The following is a 26,962-nucleotide window of genomic DNA, read 5'->3' as shown; positions in this document are numbered from 1 at the left end:
ACTACTTTCTCTTTGTATTTGGGAACTTGAAAGTGACAATGACACACCCAGACTACTGTCACTTCCTTGATATTAGTAAATGGAGTAACGGTGCTTGTTACTCTGGAGGTGTCAGGGGAGGACCTATTTCCTTGTCATTTTCAACTTCTGCAGGCTACCTTTTGTCTTTGTCTTGTGGCCTCTTGTATCATTTTAATCTTTTGCTTCTGTGGTCACATTTCCTACTACTGACTGATCCTTCTGCCTTTGTTCTGTAAGACCCAAGAGATGGCATCACAATTACATCTCAAAGTACCCTTTACATGTGAGGCAATGTATCCACAGGCTCTGCAGATCACAACATTAATGTCTTTGTGGAATTATTCAACCTACCATGTAACAATTTAGTCAGTGAGAAAAATAAAATTGTATTCCTAGACACAATTAAACATGCCCTGTTGTGTAACTGGAAAAGGTAAATCTTCCCTGTGCTATTAATCCTTTCAGTTACAAGGAGAATGTAGAGAGTCTGAGATAGTTGAACTTCAGATCAGTCTGAATTTCAGACTCGTAAATTTGTGGATGCCATGCTACTTAAGGCTCCATGACATCTCGGTTGCACATATCTACCTTTAGACTTTATGAAAACACAACACGTTAAAAGATCTGCTAGTTACATTTTCAATATATTCTACATCCAACTTACCACATTTTACCACTTGACATCCATCGAGCATGAGGGAGAAGCATGTCCATTACTAGGTCATTCTCTCCTCCCCAAGTAGTTAGCACTATCTCTCTTGTCCTCATTTCAAGAAATTGTGGGGGATGGGGTGTGGCTCAAGTGGTAGAGTATCTGACTTATAAACTCAAGAAATTGTGGAAACTCCCACTTTTATCCATGAATAACAGTATAATCATTTACATGGATTTTGTAAATTCAGCTTCTGTAAACTTAACACACATACATGCTCAAATATATTTAAATATAGATTTAAAATTGTACACAGGCTGAACATTTAGACAGTTCCATATCTGACTATGGAATGGGTCATTGTCAAAACACAAGGTTCATTAAAAATATTGTGTGAAATTCAATTCAATCTATGTGTACGAAGAAGCTTAAATGATTTTCATGTTTAGATTTGAATCCTGTTCACAGGATATCCCATTATGTATGTGAAAGTATTCCGAAATCTGAAAATATATGAACTACTTCTGTTCTCAATCATTTTGAATGAGGGATACTCAATCTATAGATTTAAATATTTACTAGAATTCTGAAAACATCTTAGTTTCAGAAAGCACAAATAGTCCCTGCAACATGATCGCAAATAGTATATAGCAATTCTATCAGACAGTGTGGCAATCAGAATACTCCTCAGTTCTGACTGAACTTAGGTGAGCCAGGGGCTCGTGTATGCATGAGTGTAGGGGATGAGTTGAGATTACCATCTTTGACATAATAGGACTCTGGTAAATTAAGCTGAAGATAATTTGTATTTGCTAGTCTTCAAGTTCATGGGCTTTGAAATTTTCCACAAGGAGTGGGAAACCACTGAAAATTTTAAGCAGGGAGAGAGGTTCTATTTTGTGAAAAACACACTTTTCTGTGTCAAGTACAATAAAGAAAGGAGCTATTTCTGTCCCACCAATGAAAAAAAGAAGAGACTTGTAAGGAGACCAATGCACCAAGTGAGAGATAAACAGGATCAGAATTAGGGCAATGTCAGTAGAGACAGAAACAAGACAGAATTAGACACTACCATCAGCAAGCTACGTGATAGAGTCGATGTGGAGGCCCACATTGCTCACCAGGATGGGAGTCAGTATTGTGAGTATTGTGCAAGGTTTGACCTTGAAATGGATCGGTGGGAAGACTGTCTTCCCAACTCCTAGCTGTGTGGCCTTGACTGGGTTGTTTACCCTCTCTCACTCTCAGTTTCAGTCACCTGAAATAACCACCTAAGATGGTTTTTGTATGTGACTAAGTGCTTCAGGCATAGTGTGCACATAAACATTAATTCTGTATCTTTACATTTATTTAATTTTCTTGATTCCCTTCACATCCCGGAACTCATACATCACCACCTGATCCCTTCATTTTGAAAACAATAAATCAATTTTCTTCTGCTATTCCCCTTGTCTGAGACTTGCTCTGTGTATCATATGTAGAGCATTTCTTTACCATACAATATTTTTTACAGTAGTTCGTGATATCCAGTTGTTACTTGTGGGATTAGATGCTTTAGCTAATTATCAGAGATGGGAAAATGGTGGTCCTGTAAGGATTTTGGTCTAGGATGGTGGCTCATGCATGATGCTCTAGGGTATCATAACCCAAGATAGAATCTGATGCCAATATGCTTTTGCCTACTGAGCATGGAGATTATGTGTTTAGAGAATATTAACCAAGCATGGACAATGGCCAAAGAGAAATCTTTACACTTCTGTACCTCAAACTGGCTGTTTTACAAATATTCCCTTATTTCTAACCTTCCCTTGCGTCCAGCTGAAGTCTATCAACAATTCGAATCTGCTCTATGACCAGACCTGTATCCACTATTTTCTCTGCATTGCCCTTCACCACCATCTTTTATGTGGACAACTGAAAATTTCCCCTCACTGGTCTGCTTGCCTTTCTTTTTGCTACTCAAAGTCAGCTTCCCACAGAGTGGTAACTAACAACTTAACAACCTAAGTCAAATTGCAAAGACTTCTAGTTGAGTCTCCTGATAGGAAATGCAAATCTACGTCTCTGCCCTGGGTTGACAGAGTCCACACGGCAAGGGCTTGTGCATCCAGTCAGACTTACATCCCACCGGCTTTTCCTCTCATTCAGTATACATTATTGACTTCTTTTCTTTTCCTTGAGCACTCTAAGTTCTTTCTGATCTCATAGATTATTTTGCACAATGCTCCATCTTTTTTCTAGTACTTTTCCTCAAAATCTTCAGGAATGGCTCAAATAATATATCTGAGCTGAAGTATACACCAACCCACTATCTCCATAAATAGCCAACTACTCTGTACTGCGTGGTCATATTATATTTGTATTAAAAATATTAATTTCCATCTTAAGTCATTAATTTAGTTGTGATTGATTAATTTGTTGATCTGCCCTTGCCATTAGCATCTGGACTGCTTGCTGGTGCCTAGAATAACATACACTCCATGATAGGGAATCATTAAATGCTTGTATAATGAATAAACTGTTCTTAACAGGAGCATGAAAATTCATTCAGCTACACAGCTCCATTTTGCAGATAGCCAAATAGCATTATTCATCTTGCCAAGGGTTTGGGGTTCTATCCTTTCACACTGCTATTTCCTATTCTTACCATGTCTCTCCAAAGCTTTTATTATTTTCTGTAATAACTCTCTCATAACACACAGCAGTTAGGAAATGGAGAGGTAACAGCAGTACATCTTATTTATTCTAAGCATGACAATAATTTTTAGAGCTTTAAAATGTTATATAGAAATTTTATAAGAAAATGAGAACCCAACCTTATAGGTTTGGGTTGCTGATGACTCCCAGGATCCCAGTATTTCACATCACTTTATAAAAGTTCAGCATTGTTCCTCTTTGTCTTCTGCCCGCCAGTCTCCACATTTTGCTGCTTCTTTTGTTTTCTTATATCCAGCAAGAATTTCCTTTTATCCCTTGCAGCCATGAGTATACTCCATCTGCTTTTCAGAAAAAGGCAGCTGGTGCCTGCTTTGTTTCTCTTTGTGTCAGTGTTGTATTGTTATTAAAAATACTCATTCACTTCCTAATCCTTAAATCAGTAATTTTCCTTGAAACTCAAAGCAAATGTAAATATTTGGAAACAATTTTAAGTTTTTTGGCACTGCATTCATCTGTTTTCTTTAATATTGAATGTAATACTGCTCCTCCACACGCTTTATAAACCAGGGATGAATTTAACCCGTTTTGAGGGGACTTTTCTTAAAACCTCCAACCTCAGTTTTGTTTAAGTCATTTTCAGCCTATCTCAGACTGGCCTTGAACTCAGACTGCAGTCCAGGTTGGCCTCGAATTCATGATCTTCTTATCTCAGATGCCCACATTCTGGGATTATAGGCATGTACCACTATACTCTGCTTGTCTCTTCTTTTTTGTTTTCATTTTTCCTTTTTGGTTTTATTTCTGTGTTTGGAGATAACTCATGGATATATAGTTTTATAACAAAAGTTAATAAAAGGTAGTAAACTTAATTTTCTTTTACATTTCACTGTTTTTTAAAATGTGAAATTTCTTATATTTATACCTAAAATTGGATATGAACTGTCTGTGCCTGGTAAAATTCAAGTAGAAAAGGGAAGAGGAAGGCGGGGAAAATATGGTAATAAGCATATGGTTGCAAAGCTCAAAACAAGTTGGAATCTGTTCATTCTAATCCTTAGTTTTAAAAATTCTACCATTTATATAATCTTAACATGGATAAGTAGTTAACTTAATTTTCTACCATATTTCTCTCTTTTTATCTTTAACACAATCCCATCCATTGAAATTTCCAAGAAAAAATAGAAACAAATGTTAGTTATTTCTAAAATCACATTTAGTGATTTAGAAGCTATGGGATTTGATTAAGTTGGACATCAAATAATGAGAGCTCCTCTCAGTTTTTAGTTTAACTCCAAATTGCTCATAAGTTGTAGAGTAGGATCCAGAGCACTCAATAGAAAGCCATATACAGATCCTCTTGTAAAGCAAAAAAATAGTTCTATAGGGGCACAGACAATAACCTGGTGATGCCAACAAAATTGCTTGTATTACAAATGGAATATTGCAAGGTGCTAACACACATAGTCTCAGAGAAGTTTTCTTGGATAAGGTGACACAAAGTTGAAAACTGGAGAATGAGAATTAAGCTGGATGGGACAATAGTACATAGCAGAGGAATGTGAGCAGATCTAGACAGAAGAACCCTTTGTACTGAAGGCATAAGGAAGGAGAGGCAATGAAAGCTGTGAGGAAGGGAAAACAGTAAAATGTGGCTAGGGAATGGGGTCTGACAAGGAATGGGCTGGGTCTTCAGAAGGTAGGTAACAAATGTGAATGTTCTTCCAATTCAGTTTAAACAATTAAAAGTTCATTCAGCTGCAAACAATAGGGAACCACCAAGGGTTCCTAAAGAGGGATGACTCTTATGATTCATGGAAAAACCTCTCAGCACACAGGCAGGAAATTTGATACAGCTAAATAAAAGCAAGGTGAAATCTCACAACTTAAAATCAAAAGTCCTCAAAATATGACACAGTAAAGTGAGATGCATACATATATTCTGGCACTTATATCTCAAGGGCCTTACATCTGGCATTGTGGTGACGTGATGCAAATACAGGCTTAGACTGAGAGGCAGGTGACTTGGGAACAAGCCCTACTGGGTGTCTCTGGTGAACTGCTTTATCTCCATGGCTCAATTCACAAAGCTCCAGAACTGTTAAATTGTGCTGACGTATACAACACAAGGAGTTTTACTTATATCACACTCTAACAGACTTAGATTTTGTAAGGATTAAGTGGGTTAATTCATTTAGTGAACCTGACCCACTGTATAGGATGCAAACTTGCTAGATATTACTAATGTGCTGAGTACTATTCAATATAATTTGTGTGATGCCTGCTTTCTTCTTTTCCTTTATAAGTTAGGAAGTTAGGAAATAGCCTTTAGCCCACTTCTAATATTAACAGAGGCTGTGGAGGCAAGATCCAGTGCTGGATCACCCTAATACCATCCTGTTTTAATAGGAGTTGTGGACATGCACCTGTGGACAAGCTGTCCACACATTCAAGCCAACCTCCATCCAAGACACAGCAGTCAGACATAGTTTTTGTTGCCCACCAAGCTGAAGTACACATGTACCTTTAGGGTACTCTATCTTTGGAAGAAAAGATGTCTGGAAAGTGATCCAGATGTACCTACAAGTGGGTGTCAAGTTGATTATAATTTCAGGGTCCTAAGTCAACAAGTAAGTTTAAAATGAAGAAAGTGACTTATCCATAGGTATATCCATATGTCCCATCTTACCATGAATGTCTTGCTCTGTGAAGTGGGGTACTTCAGTGACAGTGCATTGGAACTCTAATGCACTGGGGCTCAGTGGAGGAACTGCGATGGTCAGGTTGGTCAGTGGCACCTTGAATAGCATGGTGGAGAAATGTGTCCCTCTTAATTTCCTCTGTGCTAACTCTACTGGCCTCAAAACAGAGAACAAACTTGAACTTTATCACCATGATGGTGGCAGAGAAGGCAACCAGAAGACAGGGAGAAAATTCTATCACCAAATTGCACCCCTTCTTTCCTCACGAAGGTCCCTTTGAGTGCTGCTGTAGCTATTACAATGCATATCCAGTGACAAAGAAAATGTTAGGACACACACAATATCTATCTTCATCCTCCATAATCTCTTCCTTCCAGGTTTAATGCACAGGTAGCTGGGTCTTGCATAGAACTAGAAGCCACGTGAGCCAGGCCCACCTCAGTTTTAATCACAGTTCTACTTCTTAGTAACCATTGAGACTTAGGGTGAATTAATCTTTCCAAGTCTCAATTTTTTCAACTGTGAAAGTTGGGTACAATATCTACCTCTTAGTGTATCAGAAATACAGAAGCTCATGAATTTTAAGCGTCTAGCACATTGTAAAGGGGTCATTAAAATTTGATTCTTGCCTACTTACACTTTTTTCTTACCAGTGAAAGAGAAAAGAATTTTGGGACCCAAATTAATGAACTCAGAATGCAAAGTTCACATTTGACCCATTGAACCACAGAGTTTACTGTCTGTCAGTGTCAAATTTCTCAGAGTTCCTTAAATATCTCTATTATTGCTTTTCTTTTTTTTTTTTTTATTATTCATATGTGCATACAAGGCTTGGTTCATTTCTCCCCCCTGCCCCCACCCCCCCCTTACCACCCACTCCGCCCCCTCCCTTTCCCCCCACCCCCTCAATACCCAGCAGAAACTATTTTGCCCTTATTTCTAATTTTGTTGTAGAGAGAGTATAAGCAATAATAGGAAGGAACAAGGGTTTTTGCTGGTTGAGATAAGGATAGCTATACAGGGCATTGACTCACAATGATTTCCTGTGTGTGGGTGTTACCTTCTAGGTTAATTCTTTTTGATCTTACCTTTTCTCTAGTTCCTGGTCCCCTTTTCCTATTGGCCTCAGTTGCTTTTAAGGTATCTGCTTTAGTTTCTCTGCGTTAAGGGCAACAAATGCTAGCTAGTATTTTAGGTGTCTTACCTATCCTCACCTCTTCCTTGTGTGCTCTCGCTTTTATCATGTGCTCATAGTCCAGTCGCATTGTTGTGTTTGCCCTTGATCTAATGTCCACATATGAGGGAGAACATACGATTTTTGGTCTTTTGGGCCAGGCTAACCTCACTCAGAATAATGTTCTCCAATTCCATCTATTTACCAGCAAATGATAACATTTCATTCTTCTTCATGGCTGCATAAAATTCCATTGTGTATAGATACCACATTTTCTTAATCCATTCGTCAGTGGTGGGGCATCTTGGCTGTTTCCATAACTTGGCTATTGTGAATAGTGCCGCAATAAACATGGGTGTGCAGGTGCCTCTGGAGTAACCTGTGTCACAGTCTTTTGGGTGTATCCCCAAGAGTGGTATTGCTGGATCAAATGGAAATGGTAGATCAATGTCTAGCTTTTTAAGTAGCCTCCAAATTTTTTTCCAGAGTGGTTGTACTAGTCTACATTCCCACCAGCAGTGTAAGAGGGTTCCTTTTTCCCCGCATCCTCGCCAACACCTGTTGTTGGTGGTGTTGCTGATGATGGCTATTCTAACAGGGGTGAGTTGGAATCTTAGTGTGGTTTTAATTTGCATTTCCTTTATTGCTAGAGATGGTGAGCATTTTTTCATGTGTTTTCTGGCCATTTGAATTTCTTCTTTTGAGAAAGTTCTGTTTAGTTCACGTGCCCATTTCTTTATTGGTTCATTAGTTTTGGGAGAATTTAGTTTTTTAAGTTCCCTATATATTCTGGTTATCAGTCCTTTGTCTGATGTATAGTTGGCAAATATTTTCTCCCACTCTGTGGGTGTTCTCTTCAGTTTAGAGACCATTTCTTTTGATGAACAGAAGCTTTTTAGTTTTATGAGGTCCCATTTATCTATGCTATCTCTTAGTTGCTGTGCTGCTGGGGTTCCATTGAGAAAGTTCTTACATATACCTACTAATTCCAGAGTATTTCCTACTCTTTCCTGTATCAACTTTAGAGTTTGGGGTCTGATATTAAGATCCTTGATCCATTTTGAGTTAATATTGGTATAGGCTGATATACATGGATCTAGTTTTAGTTTTTTGCAGACTGCTAACCAGTTTTCCCAGTAGTTTTTGTTGAAGAGGCTGCTATTTCTCCATCATATATTTTGAGCTCCTTTGTCAAAGACAAGTTGGTTATACTTGTGTGGCTTCATATCTGGGTCCTCTATTGTGTTCCACTGGTCTTCATGTCTGTTTTTGTGCCAGTATTATTGCTTTTCATCCCTCATTGATTATTCACTTTTGGATGCTCCCAGAAAGCCTGTCATACTTCATCCTCACACATCTTATTTCACTCCGATAGAACTCTGTTCCTCAGGTACCTGGCTCTTTAGAGGTGAAAAAATTATTTTGAATCAATAATAAAAGTTCTATTTCCAGTATTTGGTTTTAATATGGACATAAAAGATGAATCTTTCAAAGAGTCATAAAAGTTTCTAGGGATGTTTCTGTGATCGTTTAAGAAAACTCTAGGCTACAATGTTCATGCACCAAACTGAGATATATTTGTCTGATGATATGAGATTGAGAATGACTGTGATATCCTGTAACTGTGAGTGGAAGCGCCAAAAGTCAAAATCAACCCAAGGAAGGTGATGGAAAGGAATCATTGAAAGATCTGTACTTCTGTCATTGCACAGGGTCCTTGCTAATCTTTTCTGTATTGTTCCAATTTTAAAATATGTGCTGCTGAAGTGAGCATGAAAATACTGTACTTCAGGAGTTTAGTCCAAGTCAGAAACACTCTAACCCTGCACTTGTTATTATGTACAAAACAAGCACATCCCAACTTTTACTCATGCTACTTCTTCCAGTAAAAACCTCTCCTCACCTTCCCTGGTTGCTATTGCACAGCTTACATATTTTGTTCCTTCTTTATTTGCTTTTGGGGAGTTTGTATTTGTTTGTTTCCATGGCTTTCCATTATAGCCAGCTGCCAGTCAGAGCTCCGTTTAATTAATTTGCTTCCTATTCTCCAGTGCAGCAGTGATCATCCTTCCATTGTGAGCTTGCCTTACAAAATGGTAATTTGTCAATATCATGTCCTATCTTAACTCCTATCAGTGGCACTTGACAAAATAATCTCACGGTGCAAACCCATAAACCTTCCAAGTGGAATTTGACCACCTTTACATGCATGTGGGTCAAAAGGCATAATATTTTACTTTAAAAAATCTGAAGAAAGCACAGCCTCCTTTTCCCTATAGATCAAAAACCAAAATCTAAATCAGAGTAACCTGCTGGCTGTAATCTGAGCTCCTTGGGAGAAGAAAATTGGGAGGATCACAGTTACAGGCAGGGGTAGGCAAGAGGTTAATAGGACTCCATCTCAAGAAATAAGCCAGTTATGATGGACTCATGCCTGTAATCCCAGTTATACAAAAGTCATAGGTAGGAGGATGATGGACCAAGGCTTGTCCAATTCAAAAACACCAGAGCTTATCTGAAAAATAACTAAAGAAAAAAAAAATGCTGGGGGTGGGGGAAAGGAGAGGCTGGGAGTGTGGCTTAGATGAGCCTAGCAACCGTGAGGCCCTGAATTCAAATCCCAGTGCTACTACTACTATTAACAATAATAATATATAAACAAACAAGCAAAGAATACCCAAAGTGACCTCCTGAAGGTTTGCATACAACTCAACTGAAAGCAATATCAACTTTAGGAGCAATCTAGGTGTGGACTATGTTTGTTTTCTTTTTCTCAAAAGATAAGACTTTTTGTCACTATGAAAATCTAAAATTTAAAGCCTATTCTTGGACTAGTCTTTTATATCCATCGCCTAATCTGACTTTAGCCCTGATTTACACCAGGAAATTTTTCTAGAACTTCTACATTTGTCCTGTTCTTTAAAAACAACTGGTAGGAGAGACGAGGCCAGGTAGATTAATGAACTCAGAGGACAATGTCATAATGATGTCAAGACATTACCAGTATGAGCTGATTTCATCCCTTGATGTAATTACCTGTGTATCTTTCTCCATTGCCTCTTTAAGATCTTATGCTTGCTAGACAAGTGCTCCACCACTGGAGCCACACTTCCAAAAATGCACATTTCAGCAGTAACACCATGATCAAGGAAGTGGAGCCATCACAAAGCCCTTGTGGTGCTGATGTGTCCCCAGTTTCAATAATTCTAAAAGCATTATGGCCATTCCTCTGATAGGCTCACACCAGTCATAGATGACACAGTCTAAGAAATAAACTTTCTCCCATCCAATGCACAACTTCTCATGGCACTCAGTATAAAGCTATAAAAGACTTGTAATGTCAATAGAACACACCCACATAATGTGATTCTTTTAGAAAAGACTCCAGTGTTTTCCTTGCTCTGCGTTCCTTTTCCTTTCTCCCCTCCTTCCTATTTAAGGGTGAAGTAATGAGGAGAGCTCTCCTTGTTCTTTTGGTCTCCGCTATTCTGTGTTCCTGCTTCATGAAGAATGTCAGGAAGCCATTTGTATTCTGCATGCATAATCTACTTCGGGGAAATATGCTATTGACCTATTTTCTTTAAAAGTGTTCTTGCTGTCCTCTTGGATATTCTCTCTAATGCATCAGAAGTCCGAATCAGAGTAATAAAAGGACAGCCTAGAATGTGAGTGTTCAGAATATGTGTTTGTTTTTGTACTTTCCACTTTTTTTTTTTTTTCTGTTTTCAAGGGAAGCTTTGCAATTCTGGTTACTCTGCAGACAAGGTTCCCTAAGGGGTGTTACAGGTATCTCACAATACTCCTAAATCATATTGTTGGCCTTTAGAAAACCTTTAGGGAAAAATATAATATGGTACTTTATGAGAAACAGAGCCCCAAAAAGTAAAATTTAAAGTTAAATTAAAATAAAATAATATATTTAAATTGAAAATTAATGTAACATTTTAATCCCAACCTAAAGAAGTAGAGTAATAAATACAATTGGCTTTTAATGAAATTAAAATAATCCTCAAATCAGTATAGATGTATCTATGAATATGAAGAGTTTTACTCTAATTTTAAATAGATAAATATGAATAGAGTGTGAAGTTTATAGCCAATTCTGTATCAAACAGTAAGCACATTTTTTTCTTATAATATGCTCAAGTGACTGTAAGTAAAAGCAATGATCAAACAAATTATCCCACTGGTCAATAAACATTTTTTCAAATCTATGGTTACAAAGCCTTATGGTAGGGATAGTCCAAATGCTAATGCATACAGCAGTCCTCATAGTTGTATAAGAACCATATTTTAACAACTTTCCTGGTGGAAAAACCTTTTCCTAATCAAAATATTTCATGTAGTTTTAGTATTTATATAGACAACCTCTATTCCTCAAGCCAATTTCCATTATTTTGCTTTGAAATTTTCAGTGTAGTTTACCTTAATTTACCTCTCTACAAGTTTATATCTGCCACTTTCAACTTCTGATGATGCTCTGGGCTTGGCATAGTGAGTGGAAATAGAAAAAGCAATACTTATATATGTGCATATGTTCCAGGTAGAGATGAGTCCAGTGTCTTCCTCCAAACAGTTTCTGTCTTAATTATTTGAGTCCCTTTCATGCAGCAACGCTTTGAGTTGATTTTATTTTCACACAGCAATGCTTTGAGTTGATTTTATTACTATTCTTTTTATTTCATTTTGTTTTATAGCTGAGGAAAATCGGGCTTCATAAGGCTAAGTGGTCTTTCCAAAGTTGCAAGGCATGTAAGTGATAAGAACAAGATCAGGAATTAGGCAATCTAGTTTTATAGCTATAAGTAAAACACAAATGTAAGTGTGACTAATTGCACACACTATGCTCATGGAAGGCAGAAGAGTTTAGGGAAGAAAAGAAACCTTTATTTCTCATATTTTCCATATTTCAACCACATATATTATGACTAAAATCATACTATGTGTCAGATATGTGGTTATTGTAAAGGTGAGTGTGGCAGTCTCTTTCCCTGTCCTGGAGAATCACTCAGTGGGCAAGAGAAAGATAGACAGATAATTATATTGAGGGAAGAAATCAGCTCACACTGGTGATGTCTTGACCATCATCATGACATTGTCCTCTGACTTAACTAACCTACCTGACCTCCTCTCTCCTACCAGCTCTGTCTAAAGCACAGGGCAAAAGGACAGAATGGGTTCGGAAGGATGCTCTTGTGAGCACATACTTTTCTCCGCTACATTTTGCAAATGCAAGCAAATTCCTTCACCTTGTCCATCCTGCCTCCTCATCTGTAAAGCAGAAATAATCACACTGACCCAGCCTCCCTGGGTCGAGGTATGGATTGGTTAGCTAATACTTGCAGATTGTTTTGGAAATGTTAAAGACAAAGAGTTTGTAAGACTATACTATGGTGTAATAAAAAGACATAAAACCAGAAAGCAGAACAAACCATTCTTTGGAGCCCTTGCATAAATGGTTGAGCCAAAGAGATTAAAAACACCATTAGAGTGAAGAGAGTAAGGTCTAAGGGAGAGCAAGCAGTTGAATTATCACTCCTGGAAGGAGGAGTCACTTGAGAGTTAACTCTTCAGACAGATCTATAAAGGAGGAAGGCAGGTTTTTGACAGGAAAGAAGCCACGAACCAAGAGGCTACTGAGTCTAATAAATGCTTCATGTTTCCAGCAAACCTCCTCACACTTACAATGTGGTGCAAATCGTGTTCCCTCCCCTGCAAATATTAAATATTGCCCTTATTCCATAAGTAGTGCCTCCTCTCTCCCTCTCTCTCTCACTCTCTCTCTCTTTCTCTCTCTCTCTCCCAAATAAGGAAGTTGGAAAGGAAGGGATAAAGGAAAAATCAACTAGCTATTCTAAATTCTTCATTTTACTATCATTATTTAACTATCTGAGAACAAAATAATGCATGTATTCAGGACATGACATCCACAGCAGTCTGGATAGCCCTGACCTAGATAGCCTATCCACCCACTCTCTCCAGTCCCCATCCTCTCTTCTTCTTTGGCAAATGACAGGTGACAACCACAGCACTGTATATGTTCTTCATGTCCATTAGATAGCTGTCCTGTGAGTGATTATATGAATACTTATCTCTAGAAGTTATTTTCCCTGAGAAAGGATCCTGAATCTTTGTTTTTGTCTTGTTTGTTTGGTGTATGTATGCTAGCCTAGTTTGTGGATCAGCAGAAGATTCTAATAAATATTTATGAGAAAAAGAAAAGAAAGAAAAAAAATAAGGAAGACGAAAGAATGGGATGAGAGTGGGACCCCAGTGCTTGACTTAAGAATTTTATGAACTACAATGAGAGGCATTCCAAAAACAAAAAAAAATCAACCTTACTGTGAATATTATGTTACTTAATATCATCTTGAGCCTCTGAGAGAGGCAATAGTGTTAACTGTTTTCATGAGAACAAAATGAGGCACGTGGAATTGAGTCATCCAGGTTGACGCAACTAGTAGATCATAAACTAGAATGTGAGGTCAGACAATCTGAGTGGTGATGGAGGCAAAGCTTTGATGTGTCAAAAGATCCCATCTCCCTAAAGGCAACAGAGATTTCTCAAAGGAAGTGTCTGGCCTTAAATAGGAAGTGCCTGCAGCACCAGCAGAGTGAGGAATCTGTACCAGGTAGCAACAGTGAGAGAGGAATCCAGGAAAAAGTTCTTGTCTCAGCAGTGACAAACCAAATAGGAGAGAATAGATAGCAAAACACATCTGAAGGTGGTCTGTTCAATGCTAAGGATCTCAAACTTTTTACAAAGGAGTTACAGAACCAAAGGCCTCTCTGTCAGAGGCAGCTGTTTGACTGAAAACCATGGTCAGGACACAGGGACAGCCTCTCAGGATGAAAGTTTTTAACCCACATTCTTCATTTGAATAAATGTCAATTATCTGTGAATTCAGCAATGTTTTTTCTACATAGCATTGTTACAGGTTCTCATTTGCCTTGAAGTTTTGCTAAGGGCCAGAGTCCCATTTCAGGAAGAATGTTATCCTGGCAAAACACACTGTTTGTATGCAATGTGCCTGAGACCACAAAGCTGTTAACCAATCAGCACTGAGTGTGACTGGACTGCATCCTACAAGTTAACATTGGCTTTTCCTCTTTTTGCCCCTAAGCCTGACTCCCTACATGCTGAAGGAGACAGAATGGGCCATCTTACTGCTAGACTTCATTGACTTTAAAAGCTAAGAATCTATTAGAGTCACTGGGGAAATCTATATTCTACTGCAGTCCAGACCTATTAGATAATGGTTCTGGGACATGGATAACATACAAACAGAAGTTTGTAATATACAGTTATGATTGGGAAGAGAGCTTACCAAGGAAAATGGCCAATGGTGCTTGAACTGAAGTCATTGAGATAGCTGTGAGTACAAAATTCCTGAGCTTGAGTAGGAAGTAAGAGAGATTCCATGAAGATGAAACAGAAGTACTTTCCTTATTCTAAGTTCAACTAACAACCTGACAGAGCAAGACAGAAGAGAGAAAGGGAGGGAGAGAGAGAGAGAGGGCAGGGGAGAGAGAGAGCGATAGCAGTGAGAGAAGGTGACAGTCAGTTCAGGGACAGTATGACCTAAGGAGCATCACCCCAATAATCAGGTCCCTGTGTCTTCTTTTTGGCTTACCATGCCAAAGTTTTATCTAAGAAAAGCTGACAGGCAACCTGGAAATCCCAACAGACATAGACAAAAAAATGACAGCATCAAAAACTGCCTTTTTCTAGCCAAAAACTAAGGAAGGGGCAACTTAGCAACAGAAAATCTTATAGACAATGATTTCTCTTCTCCAAACTTTTTTGAAGAAGAGTCTGGAATCCAATACCCATTGTAGCAAAGGCCTAGTGGAAGGTCTCATAGAAAACACCATCATAGGACAGCCACAGCCCTGCCAAGAAGGGTTTAAAAGAAAGACCAAGTACAGAGCTGGAGTGTCCACACCTGATGTCCTGTAATGAGGTCTTCCTCTCCATGGTGTCCATGGAGCCCACTGGGAGGACTGAATTCCCCTGCTCTGAATAATAAGCAGAAGGTCTCTCCTTGGGTGTCAGTAGAGGCTCAGATAGGACCCTGAATTTCAGTGACAAGATGCCATCAAACACATTGCTGAAGCAGTGTTGGTGTCACAAAATGCAGCTAAAGCAAAAAGATTAAATGAGATCAAAGTCTATCAATATAATCTGAAAATGTTGTTTTTCATAGATAATCATTGTTATGCTAAGAAAGATCCCAAACTGAATGAAAAGTAATAATCAATAGGTGCCAATATCAAAATGGCAAAAATGTCAGGACTGTCTGACAAACATTTCAAGTAAATCACCATAAAAAAGCTTCAGCAAACAATTATAAGCACCTAGGAAACCAATGAATGAATGGAAGCCTTAACTCAAGTACTCAATGAAGAATTGCTAACCCAGAAACAAAACAGAGGGAGAAGGAAGGAAGGAGGGAGGGAGGCAGGGAGTGGGGGAGAGAATTAGCAGTAGGTAAATCCACACAGCAAAACAAACTTTAGGAACAGGGGCATGCAGAAATGAAAAACAGAACCGTAAGTAGGATTCGTCTCAGAATATATACCCTGAAAGAATGCTTAAGTAATGTTATCTAAGCAGACCAGTCACCATCAAGAAGTAAGTAATGAACATCAGGAAGAGAAAAAGAACATGGTAACCAAAATTATCAGTAGCCATATTTGGCCTTACTTCACCTTTCTAAGATTTTTTTCCCCTTAAGACAGGTTCTGACTGTGTAGCCCAGGCCAACCTGGAATGTGTTCCTCCTGCGTCAGCCTCCCAAGTACAGGGATTACAGATGTGTTCCACCATAACTGACATCTAGTTTTATAAATAGATGGTTGAAGCAAACTCTGCAACAGTGCTCTCTGAAGTGGCTGTACCATGCACAGAAGAAATGGAAGGCAGTGTGCTATAAAAAACGAAGGGAAATGAGGTACAGTAGTAGAGTTTCTAAACAGTTTCAAAGTGTGAAAGTAAACAAAACAATAGAGTATGATAAATTATGCAGATATGCACATAATTTATATATATCTACATATGTATGCTATGTAAGTAAGTTTTGTATACCATAGACTTTTCTCATCCTCAGAAATGTTGTGTGAAAAAATTGGGATGGCATAGATGAATAACTGGGATTTTCTAACTTTATCTTCCCTTGTATCCTTGAGAATCCTGATTCTAGGTGTGAAAGAAAAGAGATACATGTGTAATATAGAAATGATTAAATGAAACCTATAGTTCTGATTTTGACTTGGAAATGGCAGTTTTAGCTCACGTTTTAATATTTACTTGTTAGCATAATTTATGGTTTAATTGCTTTGTTTTATAGCACAAATGCTAAAAAGTGGTGAGAAACTTAAACATATATACAATCTTTCTTTTGACTTCTCACAACAGCACAGCCTAAGTCAATTTACTTACAACAATGGAGACTCAGTCTTCCCTTTATGGAAAATGTGGATGTACCCACTGTTGGGGTCCAAAGTTGACTACCCCTCAGAGGAACAAAAAGACACTTATGATAATGTAAGCCACAAAGCGAGGTTTATTTCCAGCCAGCTGGGGTCCAGTTATCCGCCCGACGCAGTGGGTTTCAACACGGACCCCAAATACAAAATTCAGGCTGCTTTTATATTTTTTTAGACATTAGTCACGGTTACACAGCAATTTTTATGGTCCCTGGGGTCACATATTTCTGATACCTCCCACATCCTGGTGGTGGGGCCAGATTACTTGAAGATTATTTATCAGGAATTTGGTAAACACCAGGTGTCTCAACTCATTGACTCACATACCGTTTTAGCAAGATTAACCAGAAACAGTCCCTGTTCCCAGAAACCGTCCCACCTCCCTTTGTTCCAGTAAGTGGTGGCTTGGGTCATGTTAGCCATGGCAGGTTTCAGGATGAGTGAGCTGCAAGCCTCAAAGGTACCCTAACATTTGTAGCCTAACACCCACCTTCAGGTGGGCTTGTTGATCAGATAACTAAATGCTGTGATGCATCAATGCATCCTAATGGTGGAAGAGTATTCAAATGAGATAAAGATGATGGTGGTGGTAGTGATGATGATGATAAAGAGTCCATGATAACTTTGTATTTTCCCATAGGTTAAACATAATTGACCCATGTATTTAATTGAAGGGTTCCACAGACAAGAAGTTCCTATTAATAGCAGATTTTTCTCATGTAATTTTTGACATTCAGATTTTACACTGCAGAACTGAAATACTTATTTCTCTAAATGTCTTTTGAAGTATTTTCAAATTAACTGAGTTTACATAAGAACAACCACAAATCAGAAACAAGTCAGTATTTAGGTCTTCCTCAAAGGTATGATGTGCGTTTGGGGACACTTGCCATGACATTTCTCCCTTGTTGAAAATGTTCCTTATTCTTTTTTTTATAAACACTTTCCCCTTCTCATTGCCATGCATTGTCATTTCTGTGTATTTGCTGTTGCTTTGTACTTAATTTATATTCAGTCTCTCTGTACGGTCCCTGAAACCCTCTACACCTCAACTTCCAAACATTCATCCCTTCAATTTCAGGAAACTGCATTTAGGAAAAATAGGTACTTTCCATTATTTCCCAAAGAATAAGGAAATAATAGGTTCCTTGAGGAACACTTTAATAGTCATCTGTAATATATGTGCAACCATATTCTATTTTTAGGTCATTTCTCAAAGTATGGAGAATGAAATGGCAGTTGTATTTCCTAGTTGGGAAACCTATGTCATGGAAATATGAAGATGTTACTGGTCACACACTTCTCAAAGGCAGAAGAAGTTATCACCTCACAGATTCCTCAGTGCATGAAAGGGAGAGAATGGCCACGCATCTGCCCTAGGGTACTCAGGGCAATTCAGACCTATCATGAGAGGCCACTCTGAAACAAAGACCAGGTTCACTACTCATGAGCTGTGCCCTAGGGTACTCAGGGCAATTCAGACCTATCATGAGAGGCCACTCTGAAACAAAGACCAGGTTCACTACTCATGAGCTGTCCAAACTGAGTAGAGCTTAAGCCTAAGCAGAATGTCAGTCTCTTCTATCCCAGTTCTGTTTTCTCAGAAAAGAGAGAGAAAGAGACACAGGAAGAGGCCCCACCTGAGCCTCCAAAATGAGCTGCACATTGCATCTGGATTATGTGCTAATGAGAAAAAGTTTTTCCTGTGTCAGGAAGAGTAGAACAACAAAGTTGTGGACAGCTGCTGGAGGCAGTAGGCAGAGGACAAGAATGGCAGTATCAAGGGTGCCCTGCAAGAGGCAGTGTTGGTCAGGATGTACAATAACCCAAGAGGATCTGCTCATGTAGGACAAGGGACACCCTCACTTAGGCCTCACCTCCCAGCATTTCTGGAGGAGGGATTTGTGTTCTTACTATAGGGCTGGAGGTTCAGAATCCTGCTAACAGAATGTGAATGCTGAGGAAATTAAGATGGGAGATGATTACATGATTGCGACCTGATTTGCTTACCTGTGTGATACCCAGGCATGCCACTCATACTTGAATGATGTGCATTTACATTATTTTTTCTGGCTGTGAGCAGTTTGAGTAGAGCATCCTGACTGAAATATCTTCAGCAAACGTTTTAAAGTGGAGACATCTTCTATTTTGGAGTGTTCATTGTATAGTCAAGGAAGGATGGAGGGAAAGAATGTAAGCGGAAAATGCAAAAAGAGAGAAATTAGCATAGTAGTTAGAAAGAGTGGACTTTGTCCTAATTCTGCCTCTGTAATCCACAACACTGAAAAAGTTATGCCTTATCCCTTAGTATGTGAAAATCTTTTCTGAAAATGAGAAAAATTGGATTAAATTAGTTCTTTCAGGTTAATCACTGCATATCTAAAAACATAGTAAAGTGTTAAACATCACTGGATATTTTAGATACATCTTTAATGCTACAGTGTTATTTGAGAAAACCATGCTAGGTACCTGTACCTCTGTGAGTGTGCATGTGGGTTTGTGTGTGTAATCATGCCCCTTTCTGTCTCCATCCCACCGTTAGTAACTCAGATGACACTTCTAATCGTCTACATGCTTATATGTTGCTGAGAGTTGTCTCTTGACGTAATCTTTTCTCCACTTATTGGTTTCGACTCATTCCCTGGCCAAATGTCAATGCATGGAATATTCCAAGAATTTTCAAAAATTTCTCTTGCATGTGTAAGGGATCACAAAGGGTTAGTCTTCATATTCCAGTTCTCTAAGTTCCTAAGAAATTCACTCCAGTGATTTACAAAGCTGTTATCCAGAGCAATGTTTACAGCAATAAAGAATTGTCTTGTAGGCGTGTTCATTCCTGCAGATTATTTATTGCTTCCCAAGGCAGCATTTCTCTCACAATCTCCCCACTAAATCAGGTGCCAGGGCCTGTTGATTCTCACTCCTTAAACATCTCTCATAGCTGTCTTCTGCTACAGCTCCTGTCCCCATGGCAAGGTGTTGATGCCAGTCTTCATTCTTCCTGTCCTGTACTGCTACTAAAGACTCTAAATCTGTCTCAATAATTCACCTGGCTACTCTCCATGCTGCTTCTAGAGTGATTATGTTTAGTCCTAAAATGGAAATCCCATCCTGTACAACCTCTTTACTTAAAATATCTTAATGACTCCATTGCCCTTGGGATACACTCCAAATGCCAACCAACACGCTTAAATTCTAAATTTTAGATTCATAACAATATTAATAACAATATAAATAATGAGTGATAACTAGGTGTCAGTTTGCAGTGGCTTACATGTATTAACTTTCATCAAAATATTAGAAGATTATACCAATTTCTCTGTGGAGAAATCTCAAGCACAGAATCTTCAAACATTTCTCAATGGTCATGCAACCAGGAAGTGGGAAGTTTAGGTTCAACCCTAGGCCATGTGAATCTTGACTCCAGAGTCTGCTCTAAGCCACTCTATCATCGTACCTCACTGTCTTCTGAAGCAGAGTTCTGCCTCCCTCTCCAGACTTGTGGTCCTAAACTCCAGCCACTCAGTACAGTCACATAGAGAGATATGTCTGTATCTGTGAAATGTAACACCCTGTTCTACTTACAGGTTTTCACATCTTACTCTCCATTCTAAAACCCACCATCTGACTTCCCATTTTTAAAACAGCTTTCCCTCATTTTCAGTTGGGCACCACCCATTGTTCTCTACATCTTGATGCCTGACAACTTCACTAAGAAGCACACAACCTTAGATCACCTTACCTAACTCTTATAGAACTTTGTGGAACTTTCTAGTACATGTACTTGGATCCAAGCTGGTCATGTGGTTAGTGCTTCTTTAGGTTGATGGATTATGTTTGCTAATATTTAGTGGAGAATATTGGAGTCTTTGTTCATGGAAGATACTCATTGTGGTATTTTTTCTTGAAGTGTCTTTATCTGCATTTGGTATGATGGTGGTGCTGTTCATCAGGAAGAGATTGAGAAAAACTAGTATTTTTTTTTATTAAGATGTTTGGTAAAATTCATCAATGAATTAATCTATATCCAGTACCTCCTTTTCTTAAGGTTATTAATTATTGATTCAATTTATTTAGTGGATACAAATATCTTAATATCATGTATTTCTCTTTGAGTGAGTTTTGGTGGTCTGTTTCTAAAGGACTTGGTCCATTTTATCTACATTATCAAATACCTAGCTGAGAATAAAGTTTTTCATAGCACCTCTTCAGTAACTTTATTTGTAGTACTGAGGGTTGAATTCTGTCTGAGTCTCATGCTTGTTAGGCAAGCATCCTACCACTTGAGCCAAGCCTTAGTCCAGTTTTTCCAAATTATATTTGCTATGCTCATTGTAAAGGGGGATTCAGTTTGACAATTCCAAATAGCCTTACATTGTACATTGGTTAGATCGCTCCCACCACCTCCCCCCCCCACCCCCGGCAAGCCCCTCCCAACCCCAGTTAAAACAACTGAAAGAAGTTTCATCATATTATTTTGTATAGGTATATGAATTCCGTCAACCATATTCCCTCACCTTAATCTCCTTGATTTTCAGATAGCATCTTGCCCTTTTTCCCTGGCTGGCCTTGGACCACAGTCCTCCAACCTCTGCCTTTTGAGACGCTGGAATTGTCACCACAGCCAACTTGTTTTTGGAATAGGCTCTTACAGACTTTATGCTTGGGCTGACCTTGAACCACAATTCTCCTACATTTGCCTCCTGAGTATCTAGGATTACTGATATGTTCCACCTCAACTGCTTCTTAAGTAACTTTATTTGGTACTGGGGCTTGAACTCAGGGCCTTCACCTTGAGCCACTCTACCAGCTCTTTTTTGTGAAGGGTTTTTATGAGAGAGGGTCTCATGAACTCTTTGCCTAGGCTGTCTACAAACCACAATCCTAATCTCTGCCTCCTGAGTAGCTAGCCTTACAGGCTTGAGCCACTGGCACCCAACCCATAACTTCTTGATGTCCATGGGATTATTTGTGACAACTGGTTATTCAATTTTCTGACTTTAATAATTTTTTTCTCTCTTTGTTTTTGGTTAGCCCTTTCAGAGTTGTATCATTTTTTTCCTGTGAATGTAATTCATGACAATTACCATTGATGCATTCCTGGTAGTTTTAGCTGTGGATAAAGAAATCTCAGTTATGACTCTTGGATTCACTAATCTCTCCAAAGTTTGTGATGGATATTTGGCCCTGAATCATCAGTTCCTGCTGGATCCAAGGTAAGTTTCTGATATTCAATTTAATTGACTTTTTGTTGCTACTGATTTTTAATTTTTTTTGTTGTTAAATTGTTCACTCAAGGACATCAACTTGAAATGTTTTGGGGATAAAAGAAGTCCCCCAAAAATGAATGAACCAAGTCTGATTTGCTCAACCAAGTCCCCACCCAGGATTGAGTGGTATTCCGAGAGTGTTCACAAATAGAAATTCAACACCCCTGATGGGAGAAGTCTTGTATTATCAAATTACAATTTGGACTGGTGTTGCAGCCCAGTGCTAGAGTGCCTAGCCTACACAAACTTCTGAGTGTGAGTCCCAGCACCACAAAAAGCCCAAAACATGCAAAATGCAGAGCTTATTATTTTTCAGGCATGATAAGGCCAGGAGAGTCTGTCATTGTAAACTAATTTTTACTCCAGGCTTCCAAAGCCACTGGGCATTGAACTTTACCCAGCCCCCAGAGGGAAGCATCAGAGGCAGAGAGGAGAGAAGCATGGAAGAACCTTTGGTGTGATCTCTGTGTGAAAAGCAGACAAGGCTGACAAACTGCTTCAGGACGGTCTGCTTTGAGCAATTTCAGTGGGCTCTGGGGTACAGACGGCATCTATAGTTGTCTGCAGTCTGGCTGTGGTATGAGCAGGGCAGATAATATTGCCTTTGGGGGGCTAAGAGCCAGAGAGAACATGTGGTTCTGAGTAGAGGGCCTCCACTGGTTAGCTTATGTATGAAAGTTACTCAGTGAGGCCCAGAATGAAAGTATCAAGCACACAGAAAATAAGAAAACACTGTAGTTGTAACTGTTTCCTTGGGAAGCAGTTTCAATATTGATAGGTCTCAGGATATTTCAAGGAAGTAAGAAATGCAGCATTTTATGCAGAAAAATCATGATGCAATTAATGAATTAAAAATACAATCCCAATACAAAATACTGATACATACTAATACAATAGAAATGCTTTAAAACAGTTAATGTTCAGACATGGAATAAGAACCTAAAAAGAAATTACCAATAAATATGTTGTGGTTCATATTTTCATGACAGTTGTGCAAATATTAAAACACACTTTTGGGGCTGGAGGCATGACTCACGTGGAAAAGCACCTTGCAAAGCTCAAGACCCTCAGGCCAAACCCAATTTTGAAAAAAATAGGATAAAAAAATCCACTGTGTCACAATGACTAATACTCATGTTAATTTAGGAATTATATTATGCATAATTATATATGTGCATATAATGCATATAGATATATATAATTATGTGTGTATATATTATATCTATAAATAAATATATACATATATAAATAATTAACAAGCAAAATATAGGGCAGAGAGTTTGAATGATATCAACAGGGTTCGCAGAACCAGAAGGTGGCAGGGCTGGGCAAACACAAGCCAGAGCCTCAAATTCAAGTAAAATTCAATGTCGGCTTTATCATAGGTGTCTACTTTTTTAAACAAAGACAATGATGTGAAAGTCAAACTTAATATGCTGCTGGCTATGTGGAAGCATTTCATAGGTGGGATTTATTTAAGAATGTTGATGGTGGGCAGTTTAGCATCTATGAATCCCATAAGAGACACTAGTGTTACATAAATTGCTCTGCACAAGCAGATTAAATGTGCAGTGTGACTACAGGCTATAATGGAATATTCATCATCCTACATTTACTGAAGTCAATCAGTATTATCCTCAACTATATAATAAGAGTGAGTGCCATTTTAGAAAGCATCCTGTCTGTCTTCCTTATTTAAACAAAACAAAAGGCGAGAGGAAGTAGACAATTTTCTCATGACCCCCTAGCTACCTTATCAGTGCCAAGAGCAGCACCTGAAAATATATTGACTGAATGTTCTCCAGTGTGCTTTCTGATACACAAGGAAAAGTCTATTTCAACTTACTGTACTTTACATTTCAACATAGTTAAAATTGTTTATTTTCTTTTGCTTCGGAAGACTCTTAAGGATAAAGTTCCCAATTTATATTTGTCTCTGCTTCCTTCTGGAGTTGGGCATTTATTGATTCAGGAAAACGGATATGTTGGGTTAGAGCTTTCCATCAATCAGCAACAAACTGTTTAAGTAACAAAACAAGTGATTGTGTCTCCACTTTTCTCATTTTGTACATATTTCTTTTTTGATAATCCAGTGATTCTTATCCATCTTACTCTTGGAAGTACCCATATTCTCTTAGGCAAAAGGCATAAGGCTCTGTTCATGGTATTGTTCTGAGAGTGTGAAAAAATGAACCAAGCCTAGCCTGACAGAGTGAGTACTGCCTGCTATTCTGATTAAAGTGATAAAAGTGGTTCACCTGCTACAGTACAACAAAATGTAATAGAGAATATCATAAGTATTTCTTTTAAAGTGCTTCTAAGTCCTACAAAATTAAGGAGGAACTCTGAATCTTATTTTTTCTATAATGCATTGCAACAAAACAACACACAGACAAAAATTGTGAGATTCAGCTGGAGCTCTGAAATGTATTCAAGAACAGAGGCAGCACTTTTTTAGGAATGGATTTTTAATCTGACATAGGATCTAAAAACAAACCCTAATGTTCACTGCTGGGTGGAGAGCTATAGTTGAGAAACATGCAGTAATGTTGGTCAGAAGTGGACCAAAATGACACTATACCCTGGTCCCCAATGGCACAGGTGGAAATTCTCTCTTGAAGAAATTACCACCAATATCAGTCCTCATAATTTAAGCAGATTACATTGAATAGTAAATGAGTGCACCATGCATGTGTTTGTGTGCACATATGTATATGTATGTGTATTGATGCATGCATGTGTGTGTGGATGAGTATCCATGAGGAAACACAGAACTAGACCCCAATATACGACTCCGATTGATAAAAGCTGAGAATAAGAATTAACCTAGAAGGTAACACACAAGCACAGGAAATCAATGCGAGTCAACTCCCTGTATAGCTATCCTTATCTCAACCAGCAAAAACCCTTGTTCCTTCCTATTATTGCTTATACTCTCTCTTCAACAAAATTAGAAATAAGGGCAAAATAGTTTCTGCTGGGTATTGAGGGGGTTGGGGGGAGAGGGAGGGGGCAGAGTGGGTGGTAAGGGAAGGGGTGGGGACAGGGGGGAGAAATGACCCAAGCCTTGTATGCACATATGAATAATAAAACAATTAAAAAAAAGAAAGCATTGGGAACTTCTGCTTCTGCCTCTCATGTGTTACTTACCAGACAAGTCACCAGTCACACTAGCAAAAGAGAGAGGTAAGAAACAGATGTGAAGGCATAGATATAGAGGATGGTGCATTTCTCATCCCATTAATCTTTCTCTTTTAAATTTCTCCCAGAAAATATGACTCAGAAGAGAGGGGGAGCTTTGAGAGGACTTAGGGAAGATGGTGAATGCCAGTGGATCTGAATGGTTCAATGGGGTGTTCCATGGTGTCTCATGCAGACCACTGTGCTTTCTTCAGGTCCTGGATGCTTGGATTCCTTCGTTTTTCACTGGTAAGTGTTTACAAGTTGCAGCCTTCTTAGGAGAAATAAACTTGTCCTGGAACTACCTCACAAGCATAGAGAGTTGAACTGTGTCTAGAACTTTATATTCTCCTAGGGTTGCATACAGCTATGGCCCCCTGACTTAAGGGAAAGCTTCTCTGCAGTACTGCTTCTGTTCTATAACTCCCAAAAAGGTCAGCAGAAGCATCATTGCTTATATCTTCAACCTTCCTTTATTAAGTTTCACCACATACTTACCAGTTCCTCTCTGGAGAATGCTCTTAGGGTCTACTTCTAAGAGAATCCAAACTAGGAATGAAATGTGCAATTTTTCCCAAGAATTAAAAAGAGAAACCATGCTACCATTACTTTTATAAGACTAACACAAGAAATCACACCAAAGATTTTGCAAGAGAGGAAAATTGCAGACTTCTCTCACTTATGATCAATGAGGCCAATATTTTAATAAAATATTAAAAGGTAAAATCCAAAAGTATGAAAAATGGCATGTTTATTTATGAAATGTAGAATTAGTGGAAATATTATAAATAAGTATCTTTCACCACATTAACAGAATAAAGGATAAAATATATCACTATCAAAAAGTCAATAAAACTTTCATGTTAAACACACATTTATGGTAAAAAAAACAACTTGAGGGGAGCGGTACTAGGGGTTGAACTCAGGGATTTGTGCTTGCTAGTCAGACGTTCTACCACTGGAGCCAACCCGCAGCCCTTTTGCTTTAGTTAGTGTTTTAATAAAGTCCTGTGTTCATGCCCACATTGCCCTGGACCCTTGTCCTCTTACTTACATCCAACACAAGCCATAATGACAGGAACACACCACCATGGTAGGCTTACTTGTTGAAAGGGGGTCTCGCTAGCTTTTTATCCCAGGCTGGCCTCAAATGTCTACCCTCCTGATCTCTGCCTCCTCAGTAGCTAGTATTACAGGTACAAACCATCATACCTAGTTATGATAAAAGAAAAAAAATTTATGAAGCTCAAAATACCAATGGACTTCCTGAAACTGACAGTTCCAAAAATCTATAAGCAATGTGAGTGGTAAAATGTTGATAATCTTGAATTTGAAACAAGACAAGGATGTCAATTCTGATCATCTTAATGGCCATTATAATGTAGATTCTAGCCAGTTTGATAAAGCAAGCAAGAAGGAATGACAATACAGCCTGCTCAGGGAGGAAGAAATGAACGTGATTATTTGCAAACATCATCATGCCAGATCATCATCACTGTACACATAGAAAGTTTATGGGTGAAAGTTAGTGAAATAGTAAATAAAATGTCAGTATACAAAAACAGGTGCATTTTTATCTGCCACCCACAAGCATGAAATGAAATTTTAAGAGAAACTATTTACAATAGCATCCAACCATCAAATACATAAAAACGTATCTGCTATAGTTGTATAAGAACTCTACAGGGAAAGCGATAAGCTCTGGCTAATATAAATCAAAGTCAACATGGGTTAGAAGTGTCAAGTTCTGTAAATACATCAATTTTCTGCATATTTATTTATAGATCAAATCAATTTTAACCCAAAGTAGTTCATCTTA

General features: G+C 38.5%; 1 long non-coding RNA gene and 1 pseudogene across 1 annotated transcript in view; both read right to left on the bottom strand.

The window, feature by feature from the left end:
* Window positions 1-26,962, bottom strand: part of LOC141421751 (uncharacterized) — a 223,688-nt gene that overhangs the window by 127,779 nt on the left and 68,947 nt on the right. The window lies entirely within an intron of this gene.
* LOC141422073 (U6 spliceosomal RNA) lies at window positions 8,878-8,978 on the bottom strand (annotated as a pseudogene).

Source organism: Castor canadensis, chromosome 3, assembly GCF_047511655.1.
Source record: "Castor canadensis chromosome 3, mCasCan1.hap1v2, whole genome shotgun sequence".
In the NCBI taxonomy this organism is placed as follows: domain Eukaryota; kingdom Metazoa; phylum Chordata; class Mammalia; order Rodentia; family Castoridae; genus Castor; species Castor canadensis.
The sequence above is the reverse complement of the archived record's forward strand: the minus strand, read 5'-3'. Positions and strand labels throughout refer to the sequence as shown.